The 27,420-nt window shown below is 37.6% G+C and overlaps 1 protein-coding gene and 2 long non-coding RNA genes across 6 annotated transcripts in view; 2 read left to right on the top strand and 1 right to left on the bottom strand.

The window, feature by feature from the left end:
* LOC136699557 (stonustoxin subunit alpha-like) overlaps nt 1–5,894 on the bottom strand; it is a 43,885-nt gene extending 37,991 nt beyond the window's left edge. For 2 of the 4 annotated variants that reach the window (XM_066674350.1, XM_066674355.1), the window contains exons 1-2: nt 5,815–5,892; nt 3,152–3,316 (exon numbers count right to left, since the gene is read on the bottom strand). The gene's annotated coding sequence lies outside the window, so the exon portion shown is untranslated. Of the gene's footprint in view, nt 1–3,151; nt 3,317–5,814 lie in introns of all 4 variants that reach the window. The other 2 variants (XM_066674351.1, XM_066674352.1) reach the window with 2 other exon arrangements.
* Nucleotides 5,895–8,836: 2,942 nt separating this feature from the next.
* On the top strand, nt 8,837–10,922 carry LOC136699558 (uncharacterized). Its single transcript, XR_010803650.1, has 3 exons — nt 8,837–9,697; nt 9,889–10,260; nt 10,366–10,922. It is a non-coding gene; the product is annotated as an uncharacterized lncRNA (long non-coding RNA).
* Nucleotides 10,923–22,660: 11,738 nt separating this feature from the next.
* Nucleotides 22,661–26,068, top strand: LOC136700297 (uncharacterized). Its single transcript, XR_010803712.1, has 3 exons — nt 22,661–22,812; nt 23,137–23,179; nt 23,999–26,068. It is a non-coding gene; the product is annotated as an uncharacterized lncRNA (long non-coding RNA).
* Nucleotides 26,069–27,420: the final 1,352 nt, after the last annotated feature.

Raw genomic sequence — 27,420 nt, 5'->3', positions numbered from 1 at the left:
TAAACTGTGTAAGTCTAATAGTTTATCAATATTTAAAGAATTTTTTGATGGATGGAGAGCTGATCCCTTCTACGCTGGGGAGAGATCAGTGAAGAGTTTAGGCAGATGGTACAGTATAGCTCTAAGTGATGCAGAGCAAGTTGTGGTCATAAAAACCAAACTGGCGAGGGCTATTAACAGCATTTTATAGATCATGTTTGCCAGGGAAGCTAAAACTGCGTGGCCTGCAGTTTGGCTTACTGCCTCACATTTGATGGTCTCTGACAGTTTATAATTGTCCAATCACAGAAGTAGAGAGGATGGAAAGAGTCATGAACAAGGCCATAAGGACATGACTAGGGGTGCCGCAGTGTATAATAGTATGGCACAGTATGGGAGAGGGGTACTGGAGTTCAAGTTCAAGAAGTTTATTGTCATTTCAGCAGTATACAGTGTTTAAAGTACACAGTGAAATAAAAAAGCGTTCCTCCAGGACCAAGGTGCTACATAAGACAATACACAACATTAAAGTGCAACTAGTGCAAAGCTAGTGCAGACATAAAACAGTGCACACACACTAAAGTGCAAAAGACATAGAACATGAAACAATACACAACATTAAAGTGCAACTAGTACAAAGCTAGTGCAACATAAAACAGTGCATACACATTAAAGTGCAAAAGATATGGCTAAGAAAATACAAAACAATGTCCATACAGTACAATACAATACAATGCAATACAAGACAATTCAAAACCATAAGTACGGAGGGGGTGAGGGAGAGAGACACTGCAATTTAAAGTGTATTTGTGCTGTAAACGGTAACTGGATGTAACCATGACGTAAACAGTACACTCATTTTCCGTCCAACAGACCAGTGTTTGCATGAAGAAGTGTGTTTGTTTGTGTGTGTGTGTGTGTGTGTGTGTGCTTCTTCAGTCCAGTCTCAGTCTCTAGGTGTTTAGGAGTCTGACAGCATGTGGGAAGAAGCTGTTACGGAGTCTGGATGTGAGGGCTCACTCACAAGTTGTCAACTCACAAGTTTAGTTGAGGAAATTAAATGTGCTAAGGTGAGTTGCAAATGATTTTGTTAGGGTCTAATGATGCAGTGGTACAATCAGCAGTGCCAATCACAAAAACAGGAAGGAAGTGGAATCCACGAGTGGCAGTGCACTTAGCTAGGAGCTCATTAGGGTTAAGGGATGTGATTGGCAAAGTGCAATGTGGAATAGCAGGTATCAAGTGATTCGTGGAAAGCACTTGGTAAAATGCCACATCATAAGAATGAATGCAAATAACGAGTTTTATTCACGGGCAGGAAGAGGAGGCAAGGTCCACAACAGCAGTGTCACAGAACAAAACAAGGCCACTGGTTTCGTTGGGAAGACCTAGAGAAGTGGGAAATCACTTTTTGTCGAGTCGTATAAAGTTTTTGCTGGGAGAAACTTACAACATCCTTCCAAGTCCACAAAATCTTGGAGAGAGGGTAGGTGAAGACTCTAGCTGTGTGTGGGGTTTGGTATGCTGAAGCATATTCTATCAGCTAGTAAGGTTAGTTTGTTGCAAAGTCGTCATACATGGAGACATAATCAGGTGCTTACGGTATTATGCATTTACTGGAAAGCAAAAGCCTAGAGGTAAATACATAGCCAAGTGGTTGTTGTAATTGAATGGTTAGGTTTGTGCATGAGGGGGAAAATGGTCAGGAGCATGTGCAGGTTTTAAATATGGGTAAATTCTGGCGGATGTAGGTAAAAAAGTACAGGTCCCAGAATGTATTGCGTTAACTACGGTGAGGCCAGACATGGTGATGTACTCTGAAAGTAAACAGTTTATTACTTAGAATTAACAATTCTATTTGAGGATGCAGTACATGAAGCTTTTGAAAGGAAGAAACTAAAGCATGCAGACCTGGCAGCTGAGGTTAGGGATCACTGGTGGCAGGCACATGTAAGACAGGTGTAAGAGGATTTGTAGCCAAGTCTCCTACATCTCGGCTTGCAAAGTACTTCATCAGGGGCCAAAAAATTAAGGGTAGCTATGAAGGAGTTTTCAGAATTAGCTGAAAGGTCTTTTCAGTGTTTGTGGATAAAGAGAGCACAGAGTAGCTGGGGAAATATGCTGTAAATGTTTGTTAGTTCTTGCAGGGCAAGACAGGCGAGTGGGGTGCTGTTTGTGTTATTGCAGTTGCCGGTGATTATATTACATATAGTTCACATGGAATTGGTGGCATTGAGCATGATTTAACAGTGCCAGTGAGGCTTGGTACTGCCTTAGTTACCAAGGAGGCCAGTGTGGATTTTGTATTCAAAATATAATATTTACTAGGCTATTCCTCATGTAAAGCTAGTTACCTTATGAATGTGTAATGTGCTGAAATGTATATAGGTTAATAAAATAATAAAAGGCTATATGTATTTATGGCTACCATACTAATCTCTAAATGTCTATAAAATTTAACTTTAGAGAAAACCAAATAACATAAATATGCAAATTTTGCAAAATATCAAACTCTTAACATAATTCTGTGAGCCAGTCTGTGCTTTGAATACAGACAAGACAACTAATCAGGACCTGCTTCTTTGCCACGTGACCACACTGCTAAGTGACTGTGGGAAAAGAATCAGAGAAGACAAAATCTCTGTGAAGTTTTAATTGTAAACTGTGAGGAAAAAAATTTGCAGTGGTTGTCATTTTTTTATGTTTTATGTAGGCTATATGTGTATGTATGATGTAGACATGTATATATATATATTTTGTTTATGTAAACTATACCTGTTGTGCTGCTATAAATATGAATCTTAATAACATCTAAATAACTGCTGACATTTTTCACCAGTGAAATTTGTCTAAATCAGCCTTCAAATTATTTGTTATAAAGAGGACATTTCTAGAAATTTTTGTGTGAATGTTTGTGAGCTGTGTGTGGTTCATTGTCAGATAAAGGAACAATAGCTGAAACATCTGAAATGATCTGAACTGGGCTGTTTAGACAGCTCTGGGGTCTTAATGAAGCATCTGAGTTTCCTTGTGGAGCAGAGGAGAATATTTCTCCTTCCACATGTCAACACTGTATTTAATCTCATGTTTATAGGGTTTTAAACTTTCTCTTCCCTATTCTATGTATTCTGCAGTGTGGATCAGACAGCAGTCTCTTTCTCCCTCTCTGTACCTGAGTGTGAGTAGTCTGTAGGTCTGATCAGACAGTAGTCTCTTTCTGCACTCTCCTGGCTGATTGTACGTCAGATCCAGTTATCTCAGGTGGGAGAAGGTTGATTTCAGAGCTGAAGCCAGAGAAGAACCGCTTTACCCTGTTAGTAAACAATCTGATAATCTGCTAAAAGAATGGGAAAACAGAGATAGATGCAGTAAGAGGTGATTCACAAATAAAATTCTGTCATCAAAAATTCAGTGAAACACACACTTATAAAAATGTTGTGACTGGAAGTGGGGCCTGGTTTCTTCATTGCTCCTTGGGGGGTTAATTGCCTACTGTCACCAATGACAGTGACTGGGCTGGCTGACCAGGGAAGCCCATTTTTGGGCCGCTGGTGTCTGTCTGCCAATGACGCCCAATTATTAATGACGTTAATGACGCCCAAGGGAAGCTGACACCAGCTAGCAGCCTGCAAACGCTGCTGCGAAATCCTGCTAATATCAACTGAGGGAACTCAGATAGATAGACAAAAAGTTAAATAATGTTGTTTATTTTCATTGTTGTGAAGAACACGATGAAAAAGTCTTCTACGCCGACACCATTCTTACATTGTAAATAAAATTATTATTACAATGAAAAGAACAGCATCAAACAAGCACCAGTTGATTGCTTGTTGCGAGGAATTCAGCCAATGTACCTCTGACATTCAACCCCCATCCTCAGCTTATAGAAGTTATTTTGTTTCTATGTAAGGTAATGGTATAGGGTCTTGTTTACATTTCTCACTGCTCTGGGACTGTGAAGAATGAAAAAGAATTATAGCTTCCTGTCCTCTAAATTTCAGGAAATGAACTTACTCCAAATACTCTATTCTCATGCAGATATACCCCATATGTATGAACTCAGAACAGGAAAAAATTGCTTAGTGCTGCACTTAATATCATATGTGCATATAATTCACTTCAATAGAGAGATAGAAATATTCAAATGTATTAATTCATTGTCATTGCTCAGTACAACCAAGGCAACAAAATGCAGTCAGCATCTACTAGTAGTGAAAATAGTTGCAACAGTGCAAAAATAGAACAGTGTAAATGTGCATGAAGCACAACCAAAAATTCCAAAAAATGTAGGGTGTTGCGTAAAATATAAATAAAAATAAAATGCAATAATCTGCAAATCTCACAGACCCACATTTTATTCACAGTAGAACATAGAACACATAACAGATATTGAAAGATACAATTTACCATTTCATGAACAAATGTTAACTCATTTAGGACTTGATGGCAAAAACATATCTCAGAGAAGTTGAGACGGGGCAATAAAAGTAAGTAAAGGGTAAAGTAAGTGGTACTTATAATACAACAGCTGGAGGAGCAACTTGCAATTAAGCCACATGAGTCTCTCAGAATCAAAGATGGTCAGATGTTCACTAATCTGCATGTTAACATTGTGGAACAGCTTCAGAAAAATGTTCCTCAAAATAAAATTTCAAAGATCCCACCATCTTCAGTATATCATCAAAAGATTCAGAGAATCTGCAGAAATTCCTGTTTGAAAGGGACAAGACAGACAGTCAGTGTTGGATTCTCATGATCTTGGGACTCTCAGGCCACACTGCATTAAAGAGGCCTGATTCTGTACTGGAAATAACTGCATGGGCTCAGTAACACTTCCAGAAATCATTGTCTGTAACACAATTGACAATCCACAAATGCAGGCTAAAGCATTTGGTGGGAGGGGTCCCTGATTATACTGTGTCTTCTGTAAACATAGCACTGGTGCTGAATGTTACTGACGACAGGGAGCTGTATGCCAGTGATGTGATGAGGGACCACTGTAACACAGTTGTTCAGGAAGATCTCAATAGTGCAGCAGTAAAAGTTTGTGAGGATCTAAGATTGTCTTTCTTTAGTCTCCTTCTTCAGTAAAGATGCTGCTGTACCTTCTTAACATTTAAAAATTTTACTGTGGATATTCATTATTATTATTATTTTTTATGTGGCATGCTATGTTTACAGGGCCATTACAAAAGAATTCCACAGTAAAAAAAATTTGTTTAATCTTTAGGATACTAACAGTCTGTAAAATTATATTTTAATGTGTCTTTCAAATGTTAGAGACACTTTGAAAATAAAGAGACAATGTCTAATCAATTAGGCCAAAAACGGCATGGAAGTCATATTCATATGTTTCCATCTAGTTGCGGTAGAATGCAATTACTGCGCTATTTAAGGTGGAACAGAAAATCCGAATAAGGGGCTGGCGAATAAGAAGCCAACTTTGTATTGTTTATGATTCTCTCTCTGAGAGAGAGAGAGAGAGAGATATCTAATCCTGAGATTAAATTAAAATTCTTTATACTGCTTCACACACAGAGAAAAACTAATCTTTAGGGCAAAAGTTCCTCATAATTTTTTCATTTACTCCTAGCTTTTCATCGTATTCACACACACACACCGAGGAAGAGAGAGATAGAGAGATGTTTAATCCTCAGGTCAGTAGTAAAATGTTAAATTTACTAGTTTTTTCTCTCTGTTCCTGATTTTCACACACAGCAGCCCTTTTACTTTCGTTTTAAACTCCGGTATGGACCGGATTTCCTATTATCGTCTTCACACACACACACACACACACGTTTAATCCTCAGGTCAGTAATAAAATGTTAAATTTACCTGTTTTCTTTTTGTTACTGATCGTCAAACAACAGCCCTTTTACTTTCGTGGGTAAACTCCGGTTTGGACTGGACAGGCTCCACAGGAAGGGTTGGGCTCCAGAGAGAGGATGCAGTGACGTCATCGGGGGGTTTCATGACAGGCGGAGAATATTTGCCCCAGAGAGGCCGCTGATTACAGTGGCCCTGAAGGGCAAACTCACAAAAAGAAAACTGATGCATGCACAAAAACCGATGCACGCACAAAAAGTAAACTGATGCGCGCACAAAAAAAATACTGATGCATGCACAAAAATCGATGCACGCACAAAGACTGATGCGCACACAAAAAGAAAACCGATGCACGCACAAAGACTGATGCGCACACAAAAAGAAAACTGATGCATGCACAAAAACCGATGCACACACAAAGACTGATACGCACACAAATAGAAAACTGATGCACGTACAAAGACTGATGCACACACAAAGACTAATGCGCACACAAACTGATGCACACACAAAGAGAAAACTGATGCGCACACAAAAACCGATGCACGCACAAAACAAAACTGATGCACACAAAAACCAATGCACGCACAAAGACTGATGCACGCACACAAAGAAAACTGATGCGCACCCAAAAAGAAAACTTATGCGCGCACAAAAAGAAAGCTGATGCGCACACAAAAAGAAAACTGATGCGTGCACAAAAAGAAATATGAGAAGCCGTTCAGGAAATAATTATAATGTACTTTGTACATATATATTGGGTTATGGAGAAACTACTTGGTTTAATGGCACATACATTGGTTTTAAACTGTTGGTTTGTATATATCGGTTTGTGAGTATATATTGGATTGTCAGTTTATACATTGGTTTCCTAGCATATATATTGGTTTGTATGTATTGGTTTGTTGGTATATATATTGGACTCTCAGTACATATATTTGTTTTTGAGCATATATATTGGTTTCTTGGCATATATAATGGTTTGTGGGTATATATGTTGGTTTGTGGGTATATATATCAGATTACCAGTGCATACATTGGTTTTCCAGCGTATATATTGGTTCGTGTATATCGATTTGTTGGTATATACGTTGGTTTGTGGGCACATATATTGGTTTGTTCATATCGGTTTGTGGGCGCATATATTGGTTTGTTTATATCGATTTGTGGGCATATATTGGTTTGTGGGCACATATATTGGTTTGTGGGCACATATATTGGTTTGTGGGCATGTATATTGGTTTGTGCGTGCATATATTGGTTTGTTTATATCAGTTTGTGGGCATATATTGGTTTGTGGGCATGTATATTGGTTTGTGCGTGCATATATTGGTTTGTTTATATCGGTTTGTGGGCATATATCGGTTTGTGGGTGCATATATTGGTTTGTTTATATCGGTTTGTGGGCATATATCGGTTTGTGGGTGCATATATTAGTTTGTTTATATCAGTTTGTGGGCGCATATATTGGTTTGTTTATACCGGTTTGTGGGCATATATATTGCTTTGTTTATATCGGTTTGTGGGCATATATCGGTTTGTGGGTGCATATATTAGTTTGTTTATATCAGTTTGTGGGCGCATATATTGGTTTGTTTATATCGGTTTGTGGGCATATATCGGTTTGTGGGCGCATATATTGGTTTGTTTATATCGATTTGTGGGCATATATTGGTTTGTGGGCACATATATTGGTTTGTTGGCATGTATATTGGTTTGTGCGTGCATATATTGGTTTGTTTATATCGGTTTGTGGGCATATATCGGTTTGTGGGTGCATATATTGGTTTGTTTATATCGGTTTGTGGGCATATATTGGTTTGTGGGCGCATATATTGGTTTGTTTATATCGGTTTGTGGGCATATATTGGTTTGTGGGCATGTATATTGGTTTGTGCGTGCATATATTGGTTTGTTTATATCGGTTTGTGGGTGCATATATTGGTTTGTTCATATCGGTTTGTGGGCGCATATATCGGTTTGTTTATATCTGTTTGTGGACATATATATTGGTTTGTGTATATCGGTTTGTGGGCGCATATATTGGTTTGTTTATATCGGTTTGTGGGCATATATCGGTTTGTGGGCGCATATATCGGTTTGTATATATCTGTTTGTGGACATATATATTGGTTTGTGTATATCGGTTTGTGGGCATATATCGGTTTGTGGGCGCATATATTGGTTTGTGGGCATGTAAATTGGTTTGTTTATATCGGTTTGTGGGCATGTATATTGGTTTGTTTATATCAGTTTGTGGGCATATATCGGTTTGTGGGCGCGTATATCGGTGTGTGGGCGTGTATATTGGCTTGTTTATATCAGTTTGTGGGCATATATCGGTTTGTGGGCATTTATATTGGTTTGTGTATATCGGTTTGTGGGCGCATATATTGGTTTGTTTATATCGGTTTGTGGACGCATATATTGGTTTGTTTATATCGGTTTGTGGGCGCATATATTGGTTTGTTTATATCGGTTTGTGGGCGCGTATATTGGTTTGTGTATATCGGTTTGTGGGCATATATTGGCTTGTTTATATTGGTTTGTGTGCATGTATATCGGTTTGTAAGCGCATATATTGGTTTGTGGGCATTTATATTGGTTTGTGTATATCGGTTTGTGGGCATATATCGGTTTGTGGGCGCATATATTGGCTTGTTTATATTGGTTTGTGTGCATGTATATCGGTTTGTGGGCATATATCGGTTTGTGGGCGCATATATTGGCTTGTTTATATTGGTTTGTGTGCATGTATATCGGTTTGTGGGCATATATCGGTTTGTAAGCGCGTATATTGGTTTGTGGGCATTTATATTGGTTTGTGTATATCGGTTTGTGGGCATATATCGGTTTGTGGGCGCATATATTGGCTTGTTTATATTGGTTTGTGGGCATATATCGGTTTGTAAGCGCGTATATTGGTTTGTGGGCATTTATATTGGTTTGTGTATATCGGTTTGTGGGCGCATATATTGGTTTGTTTATATCGGTTTGTGGGCATATATATTTGTTTGTGTATATCGGTTTGTGGGCATATATCGGTTTGTGGGCGCATATATTGGTTTGTGGCATAAATCGGATTCTCAATACATACATTGGTTTTCTCGTGTGTGTGTGTATATATATATATTTGTGGGTTTTGATATTGTATCTCATGTGGGTGTTCGGATGTATTTGTAACATTTTATTTGAAGACTAAATTTTTACTATATTGATTCCTATGAGGAAAAAATGTATCTAAAAATCTGTTGCCATATGAAAACCATGTAAATTCTACACTGGCAAATCTCAAAAGTTTTGCGATGCTAAACCATAATTAAAATGAATAATGTGTCAATTAAGAACATAAAGTATTGATGTTTAAATATAATTTAAAAATAATAATTTTACCTTTAATCGTACATTTTATAAAATACTTATTTGCTAAGAGTCTTTGTTAAGCTTTAATGCGCACTTTTCTCAAAATGATTATCAGGACTTTTATTTTGTAACAGCAAAGGTTAAACATCCTTATCGTCCATTTCCTCTAGGCAGAAGGGCTATTGCTAATGACTTCTCAGGAACTGATTGATTATTTTGGAGAATTACTAGGGACTCTTAACAGAATTACATTCGTTTCACTAGGTATTTCTGTACTTGAAATTTTATCTCGACGTCTTGAGGGGCATAAAGGCATAATCTTTTCATTCATTGTTTCATTGTCTAATTCTGATCAAGACTCAAACTCTGCTGAACTCTCCACATTGCTAAACCAGCTATATGTAGAAATTAATCTTTTGCTTGAAGATCTTTTGGAAAACATACACTCATTGAACCAAAGAGGAGGACATTCGGGGTGTGCTGGCATTCATCCTGCTGTCGTCAGATCGGGGGAAGTTGGAAGGCCAAGGTAAACAGCTAGCTGTGCTTTGTTCATTATGTTTTATATTTATTTTTTCTATACACATAGATATAGATCTATACTCTTTGCTTGGAAAAAACTCACTGTGTAATTTAACTTTATTCTGTCAATCACCACAGTGTTTATAGTTTATTTCAGCATCAGTTAACAGTTTCATTGTTTCATCTTTGTGTGTTCAGGTATGATGTGCAAGGATGTCAAATTGAAGTACTTAAAGAATTTGGATTTAGTTGGACCTCGATTGCATCTTTATTCTTTATAAGTACACGCAACTTGTATAATCATAGGCTAAGACTTGGCCTCCTGCCTTACCAGCAGTTTACTGCTTTGACGGACGAAGAGTTAGACTCAGTTATAAGAGAAGTGCTGACTTCCACTCCAAACGTTGGAGAAACCTATATCTGTGGGAGTTTAGGCAGCCGAGGCTTAAAGGTACAAAGAAGAAGAGTACGTGAGAGGCTCAGAATTCTTGATCCGGTTGGAAGAGCAGTGCGGCACAGGCAAGCAATACATCGAAGGATATACAACATCTCAGTTCCAAACCAGCTCTGGTGAGTTCACCATATGAAAATGCATACTTAACCCATAAAGGAATATTGTGTGCTTCTGGTCTTACACTTATGGCGTTACTTTTTTTTTCCCCTTTATTTTTACAGGCACATTGATGCGAATCTCCAGCTGGAAATTTTACTACCATGGCTGTGTAGATGGATTTAGCAGGTGCATAATATATCTGAAGTGTTGTGACAACAATAATTCTGGAACTGTTCTTGAGCTTTTTCAGGAGGGGGTAAATGATTTTGGTATGCCTTGCCGAGTGAGGTCAGATGCAGGACTTGAAAACATAGAGGTTGCAAGATTTATGGTACAACAACAAGGTGCTGGAAGGGGAAGTTTCATTGTGGGGAGGAGCGTGCACAATCAGCGCATAGAAAGACTGTGGGCTGAACTGAATCGGGTGCTTACATACCATTACAAAGATAAATATCAAAGAAATACAAAGAAAAAATATCTCATTTGAGAGAGAGAGTCGATCCCATGGCTGACGATGGAAACTGTGGAATTGAGCACTACCTTCAAGTTAGAGCATACATTCAAGCTCAATTAAGATGAGGGAAAGTTCTAACAGACAGTCATCAACTGAAGATTTCAATAAATCACAGCAATGAAGACTGTCAATCTGATTTCGTTTTCCAGAATTTTTATTTGGAAATCTTGCAAAACTTTGCAGTATGTGGTACTGGTTTTATTTTACTTTTTTTGTGTGGAAAAACCTTGTAAATTTTTCGAATGTTTTTTCAAATTGTCTTATGTACAATCAATAATAATAAAAAAAACTCACCAGTATTGTCTAACAATTTGTTTTTTTACATCAAAATGTGTGTTTACAAGTGCTTTTGGGGCAAGAGGAGAGGGGAAAAAAAGATTTATTAACGGTCCAGGAGCCGAGCCATTTGCCGTGCTGCACATTCGCTTCACTTTTCACAATCACAGAACAGAATAATTTCTGGCAGAACACAGAACACTTTAAAAGAAATTTTAAATCAAATGGCACAGCCACTGTCTATGCAATACATCAGTGTAAAAGGGACTGTCCACCAAACAAAAACCTTCAGTCTACAGAGGTCCTGTGATCAGAAGTTCTAGAGGACATGAATCAGGCAAAGCCAAACCCAGGGGAATTTTTAATCCCAAAAGACATTTTCTGACACAAACTATCATAATTTTCTGGGTATGTTGGAAGTCGGATTACATTGTTGCAGGTAGTCGCCATTGGAAGAGTGCACTCTTGGCAATTCTCAAGAAATTCTACTGATGGCTGTGGACTGAATCCAAGAGCAGGAACATGGTTTGTTCCAGTGGTGAAAACCAGAATGTCCTCCAAAGACACACATGTCAGGTTCACTGAGGAAATACAAATAAACATAGCACAAAAAGTAAGGAAATTTGTTTTGTAGATAATTTTTTTGTTGTAACAATGCTACTTGGCAATATATCTTATACAGTTGGAGCCTGTTAATTTAAAATGGTGCCACAATTGTAAGGAACATGCATCTGTGGGATGAGCAGTAGATCTGAGTATGTGGGTTGTGCTCATGAAACATTTGCCAAATCCTCTCTGCCAATGCAGAGTTTAGTAGTTAATGTTCTCAAAATAAATTTAATCAATATTCAATGGGATTGGCCTCACTGATCCAATACTGTTGGCGAGTAGTGTAGCTGCTACATTCCAAACCGAAATATCACTATAAATGGTTTATAAAATTGATTAAAAAGGGGTTTTTTTAAGAGGTGATGGCAGAGCAGAGATCAAGCAGCCACTCCCATCTCAGTAATTTCTGCAGAGATTTCTTATCCCAAGCAAATCAGCCTTAGTTTTACAGATGTCTTGTAGTAATAATATATTATTTCACCTCCCCACCGGAAAACTAATTCCCTGTATAGGCTTTTACACAAAAATACTTACACTCACAATCCTGGAGGAAGTCTCTCCAGTAGCCAACAACTCTGCACTCTGCATCGTAGTGGTTGCTACCACTTTCTGAAAGCCTTACACTGAACATGTCCTCCAGGGTTTCAGCAGTCAGGTTTTGTTCTTTCTTGATGAATATCGGCCTCATTTGTGTGGGATGTTTCTTGAGCTGGTCTAGTACACCAAGGGATGCTAGGCCCTGTGTAAAGCTGAAAATACATAAGCATTGTTTCAGGAAAAAAAACATGACACATTCATGTATTTGTCTTACAAAGGTATTTTGTTCTTTAAATTGTATTAATTCATGCTTTTTGGACTCCGACTGAACAAAATATACAAGGTATTAGTTATTTAAGATTAGCTTTAAAAGGATTTTCTAGCACACACCTGTCTCTCCCTCTCAAAGACACACACACACACACACACACCTCTCTCTCTCGCTCACTTACTGAGTGATGTTTACACAAGTCACAAATGGCTTTCTGGGCTTCAGCTAATGTTGAGCCGGGCGAATGTGTCATAGAAAACTGACTGCATGATAAAACCCATATATTGCTCTGGACCATGTTATCACAACCATAAAATGTAACTTTGGTGGCACTCTAGCTGTTACGACAGAGTAGCAATTATTACAAGAAACACAAAAAAGTGAGGCTAATCCAGCTAAAGTTAGCAGCCACAAACCCTAGCTCACTGTAACTCCAAAACCTGATTATAACACTTTCATAAACAAAACTTCTCAGTAACACGGCAAACACATGAAGAAAGGGCAACAAATATTTACTGCTCTAATTTGTGTCCTCAGGTCTGTTTCTGTTCTTTCTACTGTGTAAACTCAGTCCAGTATTAACGGATGTACGGCCGCTCATGTCTCGCTCTCTCATATAATGTCCATTCCAGGAATACTGAGCTAGATTCTTCTTATATCTAGACAACCATCCATCCACCTGTGAGATATGTGCCGTAAAGGGTTACGCATTTCTCGTGAGAGCCCTCTGCAGGCTGAAGTTCCTGCACATAACATTGAACAGCTCAAAATATTATTTATGAATGAAACTGTGGTTCTGTGAATGCCACATCACAGTCAGAGGGCATATGGATATTTTCTGGCACATTGCATGGATCAAGACAAATACCAACAAAATTGTGTGAGACATAGCCCACACTATAAAGGTGCATCTGACACCTCAGTTGTCTGAGCTGACAGGACTGAAGCACACAGGCTTGTATTCAATGCCATGTTCATACTGTAAAATGTAATGAAAAAGAGGGAGCTAACCAAGTCAATGCTGAATAATGCCAGAATGCAGTACCCCTCCAAGTGCAGTCCATGAGGCTGGCGCCCCTAGTTGAATCACATGCCACATTACCAGTGGGTGTAGAACCAGTTGTCTTACAAGTCACAGTAATGACCTTAGCAACCTGATGCGAAACTCCTTGCTTTGAGGGTGGGCCACCAGCAGTCCAGCTGGTGACAAATTTTGCTGACATGTACTGTCCAAGTGCATATACGTAATATAACACTCCCCCTAACCCCAAATATTAAAAAAAATAATAATAATCAGGGAAAAGCATAGAGCAGGACTTATAACCAATTATGGGGCCAAAGTATTCACATAAAGGTCTATGCAACTGCACATTGTTACAACCTCAAAATGCCTAGGGAAAAATAAGTACCATACATAAACAAAAAAAAGAGGCCTATGCCATCCAACCACCAGAACAAGACAGATTCTATTTACATGTCAAAATGATTACTTATTTCTTTACACTTTTGATAAAACATATTTTCTGATGAAAATTTGTGTCAGCTATTCAGTGGTGGTAAACAAGTAGACAAAACAAATAAAATACAAAATGAACCAACTCACCCATTTCAAAAACAAAATTACAATAACTTCCCTGCCTCCCTACTCCAAAAACAGGAGAAAATATGTTTAAAAAAATAAATAAATAAATAAAAAAGTCCCCTACTTATTAACAATTGTCTAAGGGTCATATACACGTCAGGGTTAACACACAGAAACTCTACACGGATGGGTAGGCTGGGTCGGTCTGGGTGGTGGGAAACTGCTGGCACAAACGCAACTACTGGAAAAGACCCCTCCTTCTGCCCCCTTTTATAGTTGGAGTGCCACCTACTGCAGCCAATTGGAATTCATTAGATGGTGTTTAAGAATGAATGAGAGCCAAATACATTTTCATGTATTTCGTTAGGGCTGGCACCAGGCTGCGTGTCCAACAGAGGAGCACATAAGACAGGGTGAAAATGAGGGAGTGGCTGCCCCTACATCGCTACTCAAAGCAAAACAAGTCAGTAACATCGGTGGAAACCACATCATCCAAAGGTCCTCCCTCAGAGGAAAATATCTGATGCGGGTTGAGTGGTTACAGCAGGAGAAAAACTAAACAGGAGCAGCACCTGTCGTGGCTGGAGATGCATCAACAGGGTTAGTTAGAAAGGTTGTTTACTCTCCAATCTCCATTTAGATTTGTTTTTGTACATGCTTTTTTGTGCTGGAATGGAGTGCAAAGCCAGAGCTCCAGAAGAGGGGGAGCAGTGCACAATAGTTGGCGGAGGGTCAAAGGCATGACAGCCCAAAGTACACAACAGTCTGTCAGAGAATCTCTACTGTGGATCATACCACTGCAGAACAGACATTCAACGTGGCAGTGCTCAACCTTAGTTAAATGGCAACTAAAAATAGTTTTATTAGTGTTATTTTTTACATTTATTTAGTATTCTCTGCTAATGCCCTCATTGCTCACTATATAAATGAAAATCTTATTCAGAATTAACCCTTTCAATTCTTTATACAGGGTTTGAAAGTTTGAGTAAAGTGTGTGCCCAGATAACAATATATTAAACAATAATAAAATAATGTGGCTATGGTGTAAAAAGCTACTTACAACTCTTACCTTTCATATGCAGCCCTAGTTCGTTGCAAAACAAACCATTTAGCAAGGTCCTCAGCAACTCCTTTACAGTTCAGCATGGTTATGGCCCTGGAATATCCAGCTATAGACAAAACATCAAGGGCTTTGCTGATGCTGTCCTGCAAATGTGCCTCACTATCCGCATTCATGATCTGTTGTACAAACATGCATAAAACAAGTTAGTAATATGTCAAGATTGTACATTCACTGCAGTGGTTATCAAACCAAACCTCAGGGTCCCTAACACATACAAGGTGTGCCTACTTGAAAACTGTGTTAGTATAATCATTGTCTACAAAAAGCCGAAGTTTGGGTAACCCTGGTCAAATTTCATGTGTAAGCAAGTTCACATATCATCCAATTTGAACATGGACAAATAAACAGGCTTAAATTAACATAAATTGCTATGTTGAAGTGTTTTTTGTTGATGTGATAAGTCATTTTCTCTTAGAAAATGTAAAAAACAAGCAATTTGACAAATTTGAAAATGACTGTACAAAGCAGAATTGTTGACCATATTAAGGGTTCCATGAAAACTGTCATTTTCCCTGCTTCTAGTAGGTGATTCTTCCCATATTTATTAAACAGTGTCTATCAAACCAATGTATAATATTGTAATAAATTTTGTCACTGTGATTCACAATATTCCTTTCTGAGCATATTTTGGACATAAGTGCTTAAAAAATGATCACATTCACATTTAATTACAGAGAGTGTATTTAGTCCCCAACACTGGAAGGGTGAAGACTAGCACATGCCTCCTCCGATACATGGATAGTCAGACCCCATCTCTTTTTCAACTGCTGCTGATTCAGCCAAGGAATTCGAAGGAAAGCACGGGATTCCTAGCTCCCATACATCAGCTAACAGACCGATGTGGGGAGGAAGCGCCATCAACCGACTTATGAGAAAGCAAAACCAACTGTGCTCTCTTTGACTCCCGCTGCTGATGGCGAGAAGCATGATCTGGGATTCAAACCCCAAAAAGCCATCCTCGGATCACAGTGGCTGGGCCTTCGCCGCTGAATCAAAGACAAATCCATACTTGAGCAGTACAAGTAGATTTAGATAGTTAGCATGTCCAAATATTGTGAAAAATATAATGAATTGTGCAAATGTGTAATATTTTTATCTTATCATCCAGCACTATTATCTACATTGACTTTACCAATATTGAAAATGTCCTCATAAAACACAGATGTCATACCTCACTGATTTTCCTGCGAATATCAGCATCAGATACATCCTCCACAGAGACACTCACTTTCTCTGGGCCATACATCACTGCATCCAGTGTTAGTGGTGAAATGAAGTGCGGGGGGGGCCCTCCATGAACAATTGACATAGCTATCAACTGTCCAGCCCTAAAATAGCTACCATTGTTCAGAGCTATAAATAGAAATAATATATTTAAAGCAAATGGCATACATTTTGAAACATTTACACATTTAAAAAGAAAAAGTAAAACTACATGTAATCACTACAAACTGAATGACACATATGAAGGGGCTTGTATTTTTTCCTTTCTTTTTTGTATACGGCTGCTGCTTTTGCAGCAAAACATATGGAGAAATAAATAACTAATATACAAGCATGCACAAGTACTAACTCATTACCTGTCAGATCACAGGACAGGACACACTGATCCTTTTCTCCTTCAAACATTCCACTAAACTTGATGTGTTCAAGAACAAGTCTAAAAAATTCTCTTTTGGGTCCCCCCTGATCAACAGCTCCTCCTGCAAGCGTGACATCGTCAGTAAACTTGACAACAATTGTCTTGGAAGGACTGAAGTTTGGCCGTCGCATTGCTCTTTCAGTTCCCTCCCACACGCTCTTCCTTGTAATGTTGAATCGGACAACTTCAGTGGAGATGCCAGCTACAAGTGGGCTCAAAATTTCATTCAAGGAGGTCTCATCTCTGAAATGTTCGAAATTATTAGTTATAAAAACATATGAAGAATGTCCTTTTTTTCAAAAAGCTGAAACGTGTGTTTTAACTACTACACTATATTGTTTATCTGTACCAAAGTAAAATAATGAAATACATTTACAAGTGTTTACACTTTAAAAAGCCTCCATATGTGCATTACAAGCACCCCATAAACTCACTCAGTACTGATCTGCATTTCCTGGGATTCCATGTTTTCCAGGGGTCTCGCTATGGCTTCATTTAAATCAGAGTCTTGTGATTCAGTGTCATCCAATAAATCCACATAGTGCCTAAATGGTTAAAAAAATTAATTAATTAAATCATGAAATTCAATAAAAAGGGTGCCAGTCTAATTATAAATGATTTGTATAAAGATTTACACATCTCAAACATAACTTATTTTTATTATTATATTCAGAAATTCAAACGACTTTGTTACCACAGGTGGGTAGTAACACACTACATTTACTCTGTTACATTTACTTGAGTAACTTTTTGGGTAAACTGTACTTATAAGAGTAGATTTAATGCAGCACACTTTTTACTTTTACTGCAGTATATTTGTGAAGTGATGCTTCACTCAGTTACATTGAGCTACATTCTGCTCGCTATTTGCTACTTTTAATAGACCTCTGTTTTGTCGAGACTTCCATCAAGGGTTCTGTAACATGACTGTGTCTAAACAATCAAATGAAGTCACTAACGACTCCGTTTCATCAAACAGAGACAAGCCGCCACAAGACAGCATAAAAAATCCCCGCAGTATATATAGAAATAATGAACAACTTTTGAAAAACGTATAAAATGTACCATGGCTAATATAACTACATTTAATATTCAAACATTTTCCCCCAGATATTTCACATTATAATGTATCATATAGAATGTTAGGGTTAAAATGTTATTGACTCGTTAATTTGAAAGTATTAAACTGATATATATTTTGAAGCAATTTTATACAATACCTTAATAACATAACCACATTACCTATATATGCTGTCAGTCACTGCAACACTGGATTCCATTGGTGAAGTGCTCACAGTTACTGGCTCCCCCATAGGTATGTGCAAAAAATCAGCAGGTACAGACACTGTAGCTCCATGTAAAACACGTCCAGACTCAGATCCTGACACTGGAGCCTCAACAACCACAGGTCCTGACACTGACGCTCCAGAAGACACAGGGCCAGGGAATGCAGCTCCAAAAACCACAGTGCTAGACACATGTCCAGATATGGAAGCCCCAATATCTACAGACTCAGAAATTTGTGCTGGTGATGCAGCGGGTGTTCTTCTGGTCACTGTAGACACTGGTTCAGCATTTACTTGTCTACTAGATCTTGCCCCTAGAGGCTAAAAATATAAACAAAAAAGTACATAAGTAGCATGTGTAGAGTTACTTAAACAAGGTAATTCATCAATGTATAAAGTACACAGCTATTAGACTTACTACTGTACTTTGGTAATCCATGTCTATACTGCAACCATCATCACTCTCTGTCTAAAATGCACAACAGACCAGACAAATGTAAAGAGAGAGTCAAATGTGAGGTAAATGAAAAAAGTGAAAAACTATGCATAGCTAACTCTACTGCTAGTGTTTTGTTAGCTCATCCAAAAGGTCTTTATTATTTAAATATATACCTATATTTATATCTTATTAATTCTCAGTCAAATGTTATGCACTGAAAATTACATAAGGGCAATTGATTTTGAACTGTGTGTTAAAATATAAAGAACTCCTCTTTCTGAGTGTAAATTTGTCCTTTGTGCTACTGATTATTCAGTCTGTTAGCACAAGTGCCACATGCATTTTTGCAAAATTATATATACAAATTGTTAATTAATATGTTAAATAATTTGACCATGTACATTAAAAAATACTAACTTGTGTATTAACACCAAGGGCAATCAGTTATACTGACTAATATTGTCATTCATTCTTTCATTTCCTGGTCTACGCTGAGATGAATGTCTGAGCTTTCACAAACTTCTGGAAGAAAATCCTACCACACCCAAGTTATAATTGCTATTTCTATCAAATTTTCAGTACAGGCTGAGAATATTCAGTTCAATCCATAACACTTGTAGCAAAATAAAATAATCATCTGCAGCACAAAGTAATATTTATGAGCACACTGGAGAAAATCTGAAACTTTTTTCCATTAAAAAAAAAAAGAAACTGCCTTTAAAATGATGAACAATAGAGATCTAAATGTTTGAGATCTTTATCAAACTAGACACATTTAATCAAAATGCAGTAAAAAGTGACATGTTTTAAAATCTAAATAGGAGCAGGCCTCAGTAAAGGAACCTACAACTTCAGATGATCCAATGCTAAAGCCAACCCATGGAGGTAGTCGGAGCAATGAGGCATGCTGAGGAGAACTCAGCATTTTTTTTACTTCACATTATTTAGTCAGCTTTAACATAATAAGAAAATTGTGTGCGAGTACACAATCATTTATCATTACAAGTTGTTTAATTTGCAAATATGAGCCCTGTACAGAACCGTTAATATTAATCTGATTAATCGATCAGGATAGCAAGAAGCACCTAAGACAACATCAATTACATAACATGTATTCAATCTGTTGACTTTCCAATCACTATACAGCTTACATAACTGACACCATTTTTAATTTTTAAATACAGCTTATTAAGTAGTCTTATGATAGTATAGGGTACACATATACATTTATTATTTAAATTTAAAAATGTCTTTAAAAAAGTGTTTTAATACTTACTCCAGAGCTGAGGTGAAGAAGCTGCCTCTCTGGTTGGATATAAATAGTTTTTTGGGAGAAGATTCTTTTCATTATTCGCCGACTGACTGACTGACCAGGTGTCAGTCTTGGCTTCACCAATTTGTTGTGACAGCCCATCAAAATGTCAATGCTACAGACAAACACAAAAAGCTCCATGTGGTTTACTGTCTTTCATAACTGGTACCTTACCTGAATTTTTAATATACAACCAATACAGCTGCCATATTCCTGTCCCACGAGTAGATGTAATGGGCTACATACCTAGAACCATGCAATTTGTGTGAAAAACTTTCCTTGATTGTGCTCAGTACTTTGTCTTCATCCCATGTGATATCGAATTCAACTGCTGAGATCACATGGCCTTCGTCAAACAGGATTGCTTTTGTTCCACGTCTAGGGACCAAATTAAAACTAGGTCCAGGGAGCAGAACCAGTTCCTTTATAAATGTTGGAGATTCACACACAGGTCTTCTGTTTGACAAGGCAGAGGAGCTTCAAATAATAAAAGGAAGAGTTAGTATTACCTCTGTCTAGCTTGTGGAATTACTATATACCAACAAGACGTATTTATGAAGTAACACTTTAGTCTGTACACATAATCTGCAGTTTAAACAATGTCTATGGCTCCCATGCCAAGTACAATATCTAATTCTCCCAACACACAAATATGTAAGATATTTTACATGGCATATTGTTTTATTTATTGTATTTATTCTCTGTCTGTACTGATGTCTGGTCCTGGCAACCACTGACCTGCATATTTTAGTGTTTTCACTGCTACCAACTTGTATTTTTTTTTTATACAATATAATGTGAAATATTTCAATCTACCTACCAATGTGCAATATCTCATGTACAATTAAAATACATGGCAAAAGTGTTATCACAACAAGTGTTTAATATTGATCAATTTCAATATTTATCGTGATTAACATTAACATTTTGTCACACTGTTACAAAGGACATTAGTTAAAAATGTACACTGAATACACCAAACGTTCATTAATATATATATATGTGTGTGTGTGTGTGTGTGTGTGTGTATGTAAATTCACAAGGAAAGATTTCACTGGAACAATATCATTATATTTTAGCTACGTTAGCAAGAACGTTAGACAGCTAAACAGTACTAATTGCTAACTAGGCAAAGCAGATTTAGACTACCAGTTCAAGTTAGCAAAAATTCTCACTGAATGTTGCAACCAAGTTAAATTAACAGAGACTACCTTATGTAATGCATAACATGAGATGTGTTGCTACTTGTCTTGGACAATGTCCTAGATCCACAATGGCCCTTTACAGACAAACAGTCTCTGTTTCTGGGAATGTCTGCTCCAGCTTTCTTTAAATGTATCCTGTGGATACACCAACATTTTGCATACACCTACTGTATGTACACCTCTGGCAAAAGTTATGTCTCTCATGAGTCAGACAACTTAATTTTTACATTGAAAGTAATTTTTTTGGATTATAACTATTGCTGTTGTTTTGTGTGTATATACTTACATTCTGCAAAATATTGACAGTTGGTCAATAAAAATATTTTAAAACCTGTTAAAAAAGCTGCTCAAATTATTGCCTACCCCACCATTACTTCATTCAAACAGCTACATGTTCTTTCTGAACAATTTCATTAAACATTCAAAAACTATTGAAATTTATTCTCAAAAATGCATCATTATGGCCATTAATTGTTAAATTGACCAAAATAAGAGGTGTAGTATGTCATGTGGGTGGCACTTGTTCAAATAAAACTTGTTTAGAAACAATATCATAAAAGGTTAAAAAGCTATTGAAATTTGTAATGAAAAATGTATCACCACGGGCCAGAAATAGTTAAATTTGCCAAAATAAGAGGTGTAGTATGTCATGTGCGTGGCACTTGATCAAATACAACTGGTTTAGAAACAATATCATGAAAGGTTCAAAAGCTATTGAAATTTGTAATGAAAAATGTATCACCATGGGCCAGTAAGGGTTAAATTTACCAAAATAACAGGTGTAGTACGTCATGTGGGTGGCACTTGATCAAATACAATTAGTTTTGAAACAATATCATCAAAGGTTCAAAAGCTATTGAAATGTATAATGATAAATGTATCACCACGGGCCAGTAAGGGTTAAATTTAACAAAATAACAGGTGTAGTACGTCATGTGGGTAGCACTTGATCAAATACAATTTGTTTAGAAACCACATCATCAAAGGTTCAAAAGCTATTGAAATTTATAATGAAAAATGTATCACCACGGGCCAGTAAGGGTTAAATTTACCAAAATAACAGGTGTAGTACGTCATGTGGGTGGCACTTGATCAAATACAATTAGTTTTGAAACAATATCATCAAAGGTTCAAAAGCTATTGAAATGTATAATGAAAAATGTATCACCACGGGCCAGTAAGGGTTAAATTTACCAAAATAACAGGTGTAGTATGTCATGTGTGAGGTTCGTCACCTTCGTTTTTACTGTGTAGTGTAGTTTGTAAACGGTCCCTTAGCTCTCGCGGAGATGGCGGCAGCCCATAGAAAACAATATATTTCGTGTTTTTTAAATGGCAAACATTTCTGACATAAACTGAGTTGTAAGTTGCTTGTCTTGGATCCCAAAAACAATACTTTGCAAGTATTAAGTCATTTGCATGCACCGTTTGAGAGCTATTGAAGAAAGAAATCTGAATATGCGAATATGAAACCAACTTTACCGGAGTTAAGCTCTGTAATATTTTAGAATATTGATGTAATGACTGGGACACGGACGACAGAAATGATTATGATAAAGAGTTAATAAGGAGACAGTGCTGAAGGGAGGAAATTGTTATTTAAGTTTTTGAAGATGACAGCTATAAAATGAAGGAACTCTGAATGAGAAAACGGAAGGTGGCAGAAGGGAACCGCTGTAAAAACACAGAAGAAGAAGACGATGAAGATTCGCGCTCTTTTCTGTGACCGCGGCGCGAGCAGCTCTCACCGGCCTCAGGGAACTGCTTCATCCCGTAAGTATTTCAATTTAACCTTATATTTTCGGATACATAAGTAGGTTGGCATCGCCCAAATGTAGTTAACATCGTTAATGTTATGTACGTTGTTCTATAAACTGCTATACGTTACATACCTAGTATTGAACCGTTTTTTTTTTCAAATGACACACTTTATAGCTAACCGGTTTAGCTAGCTCTTTTTTTTCCTCTGACATAGAAAACATTGAAATGACATGACAATCGCTCATACAGGAGTATTTTAATTTGAGTAATTATGTGGTTTGATGGTGTATTTTACAAGACAATGTGAGCATTTGTGTGGGTTTTTGTGTCACACAGAACCTTTGTTGTGGCTCGAAGTTTGGAGAAGTTCAAGATTGAGGTAAATAACTAGTTCACAAAGCATTTTAACGTTACGTTTCTAGTTTTAACACTATATTAAAGCCATGAATATGTGAGGGAAATTGCCGTGGCATTGTTATATTAGCTAACTTTGCCACCTCGACGGTAGCCATGGAAAGTTTGATTATGAGCCGTTTGTTTCATTTAATCAAATGCCCAACGTAACAGACTCAAGCAGGCTGTAACAAGCCTGAGCGCTTTCTTTATGTTCTATTTTGAAAATGTTAAGTTGGCATCTTGTTGGCTGGCTTTTTTCTGTTCCACCTTATATACTGGAGTAGGTAACGCTATATTGAGCCTCCTCGGTGTTTGCTGAGCTGTTTAAGGGAGAACGGAAAATTCAGGATGCTGACTACAACAACGCTCCTTTAGTCTGACATCATTTATATGAAGGCAGCAGGGTGTTATTACAAGATTAAGATGTAAAAGATACAAAAATAGCGGTATTGTTTGAATCAATTAAACAGATGCACAGACATGAATCAGTTTGGTAAAAACGTTTCTCATTACTTTTCCACATTAGGAATAGGCTTAAATAGTGTTCAGACCTACTATTTGTTTTTTGTTTTGCTTTTAAAAAGTTCGTAGGTGTCTAACAGCACTAGTACTACACCTAACACTATACCTAGCAACGTCTGTTTCTCAAAACATTTAGCTAAATGTAAAATATATATGTGTGTGTAAATAAATTACAAACACATTAAATAACGTTACATCGTTTGTGGTTCTGTAATTGCATTTACAAACTATACTTGTGTACAATGACAATACTAACACTAATATTGCTTTCATTTTTAAGGGAAAAAGGGATACATTAGATGAAGTGGAAAATCTACTCTTTCACAAGCCAAGACCCGGATGTTCGGTTGAAGCACCACAGAGTACGCCACGGATTCCATGGTACACGCTGGCCCTGTTTTCACTCCAATTGTGTGTGTTCCTTTAAAACAGCTGGTTCCTTGAGATTTCATCTTTCAAAATGTCATAGTAAAGTATCTACATGTCACCAAAGGTCTACCTTCAAATGTGAGCTTTGTGATTACAAAGATGTTTGAGATAAAACCCTGCAGCGCTGAGTGAGGATTCCTTGGATGAAGAGAGAAAGGCAATGAGGGCTGAGATGGATAAAAAGGGTCCAAACATGAGTTGGAGCGAACCTTTTCTTTACGGTGGAAGGAGGTTGTTGAGCAGGTACTGTAGTAGAAAACAATTTTATTACTTTGTGTTTGTTGACAAATATCCTTAAATGATGATTAGTTGAATTAGCATTTATAACTACATACTCATTGTGTGAAATCCTGTACCCTATATGCATTTATATTATGAATTACTTACACATGTAGTTAAACATTTTTGCTTGATTCTGCACTACTAACTCATATGATAATTACTCCTAAAGACATATTATAAGCTAACTTCACTATATGGCATGATAACTTGAGATTTACACATTGTTAATTCTTAACGTCTAACCTTGAACAGATGTGCACTCCAGGATTGTAACACACTGACATCATAGTGTTGGGCACGGAGGCGCTGATCTGTAGCTTCTGTTTGTGGCCTTGAAGTGTATATTTCTGACTCCCTAAATTTTAGTCTCTAGGGAAAAAGTGCTGAGAAGAGAGGCCCATGGTCAGCCTGACCAGATAAAGAATGTCTTCAGGGTCACAACAGGCACCTGAATATTGCACGTGAAGAGCTGTACTAACACGTGAAAGTATGCATATTAATATACGCTAATCAGCCAGAAACGCCTCACCACCAGGCTATACGTCATCTGGGGTATAACTGTCGGAGTCAGATGATGGGAGGTCAGAATTTTCACTTGTGAGGGGTATCACACTGTTCTCAATGTATTAGTTCTCCTGGATCCAATATTTTTGTAAAATAAATACTTTGATTTGCTTTGAACTTCACTCGAGTGGTGTCTGCGACTCTCTCGTAACGGACACGCCTTCCCCGAAGAGGGAGAGTGTATTTTTGGACCTTTTTGTAAACTTTGAAATACTTTGAGAACGGTCCAAAGGAACATTTTTATCTTCAAATTGTTGACCCCCGACGTGCGGGAGGACCTTAGGACTCCTTTCCACTCGCGGCCGCAACATACTAAGGTGGGTGTGCAGACCCTGTTTTATTCAAATTCTGCATATTGGATTTTTTAAATTGGAGTGGTGTGGAGCCCCGATGGTGGTCCGGAGTGGGGTATTGAGCAAATCAATTTATTTTAAATATGTTTTTATAATTTGTTATTGGTTTATTCTTTTGGGGTTGCTTGGTTATGGAATTTAAAATGGAATAGATGGATGTTGTACCCATCTGAGACAGAGTGGTGGCGTCCTCAGCTCGGAACCTGACGAGGTTTCGTGTTAATTGCCTGGTCTAAGGGTAGGCCGTGAGAGTTCGTCTCCTCAGAAGTATATTCATAGCAGCGGAAGTTGTCCCCACAAATTTATTAAAAATAGCAGCGGAAGTTGTCCCCGCAAATTTATTAAAAAAGAGCGGAAGTTGTTCCCGCCACAGTTTGTTGTATATTTTAATGAAATTTGATTGTGTATTCATGTTTTATCTCTGTTTTGAATGCCTGTGTTATTCTTAGAGGCTGTTATGTGACTGTCGTGTATGTTTTTGCTCGCTAGAGGGCGATAGAGGATTGCATAAACTGGTTGATTTTTTTTTAATAAGAGCGCCTGCTCAAATTTAAAAAATTCTGTTTCTTTCTTTTTGGGGTTTATTTGCATATATTGGTCACTTTGACTTCTTGTGGTAATATAAATAGTATTTCGTTTCCTGCTTATTGTTCTAAGAATCTTACTTTCCGATTCACTTTGCATTTTTGACTGTGCTAGTTTGTGTTCCATTTTATTTTCTGCCTCGGTTTGAATTTTTCGTTCATTATAACATATTTTGTAACCTGCTTGCTATTTCAGTAGTTCTCAAAAGTTTGTTTTCGCTTGTTATAATATATCTTGTGATTTCACTGTGGCTTGTGGACTGTTGAGTGTGTCTGGAAACTTGTTTTTGTTCCTAATATATAGTCGTTGGTTTAATTCTGTGTTGTGAGATATTAGTCCTGCTTTTCTTGCTTTTTCCATTTCCTACAAATTTTATTTCATACATTGGCGTGTTATTTCCTTCTGACTAATAAGCTTTTTTGGTCCGTGGGTCGGTTTCATACTTCATGTAAATTAGGCTTGACTTGCTTTTAAATTCAATACTGTGTTTGAAGACAAACTTATGTTTTCTATCCACCTGTGAAATTATTCACAGAGCTGAGGTGGTCCTGCTTTTATTGGCTGTGTTTCAGAACCTGACTTTAAAACCTAGATTTTTTCTCTTCTTTTCTATATATCGTCCGAGGTTGCGTGGGTGCTGGGAAACTGTTTTAGTTCACTCTGTATTGTGATGAAACCTAGCGGTAATAATTGATTTGCAATTAAGGGGCTGAACTAGAGCGAAGACTCTTTCAGGTAAGGTCCAATTTTTTAATCAGCTTCTTACAGACACTATGGCTACTACTAGAGACTTACATAATGAATTAAACACCATTTACGGCGTGGGGAATTGGGAATGGAAACCGATTGTACAACAAATTGAAATTATTACTGAGGGATTAAAACTGGGAGAAATACATTTGAAAAAGCGGGATATTGTGCACAAAAGTGTGCTACAGAGATTTGAAATGTGGGCTAAATTACACACAGGGGAGAAAACTTCTTTAATCACCGGTATTAATCAGTTAAAAAGAGAGTTGGAGGAAATATTATGTCAGGCTGAAGCAGAGGTTAGTAAGGCTAGCCTTTTCCAAAGAACTAAGGCACACAAAAGTTTAAATATAGCCAAAACGGACATTGCGGAGCTTCAAAATTTTAAAATGGCGTTCCTCAGTCTCATTCCGCAGCTCGTGGTATTGAAAACACCAGGTCCGTCACCTTCGATCACTGTATCACTCACTGCCGAGAAGCCGGAAGTGGAAATTGCTTACACGAACCACAAGGGGGAGGAGCCTACAGCTCCTACAGCTCCGCCTCCCCCATATAACATAGGTCACGTCACACCAGTTGATAATATCCTCCCTGTTTTCAGTGTTGATTCCGGCAAAGTGAGCGTTCGGACAGACACAAGAGGGCGGGACTTTGCTTGTGAGCAGCCAGCTCAAAGTGACACACATACAAAAGCACACATACACGACCCGTTCCAATTGCGAAAGCCACAGGAGTCAAT

The sequence above is a fragment of the Hoplias malabaricus genome, chromosome 6, assembly GCF_029633855.1.
Source record: "Hoplias malabaricus isolate fHopMal1 chromosome 6, fHopMal1.hap1, whole genome shotgun sequence".
In the NCBI taxonomy this organism is placed as follows: Eukaryota; Metazoa; Chordata; class Actinopteri; order Characiformes; family Erythrinidae; genus Hoplias; species Hoplias malabaricus.
This window is presented reverse-complemented; position numbering and strand designations above follow the sequence as displayed.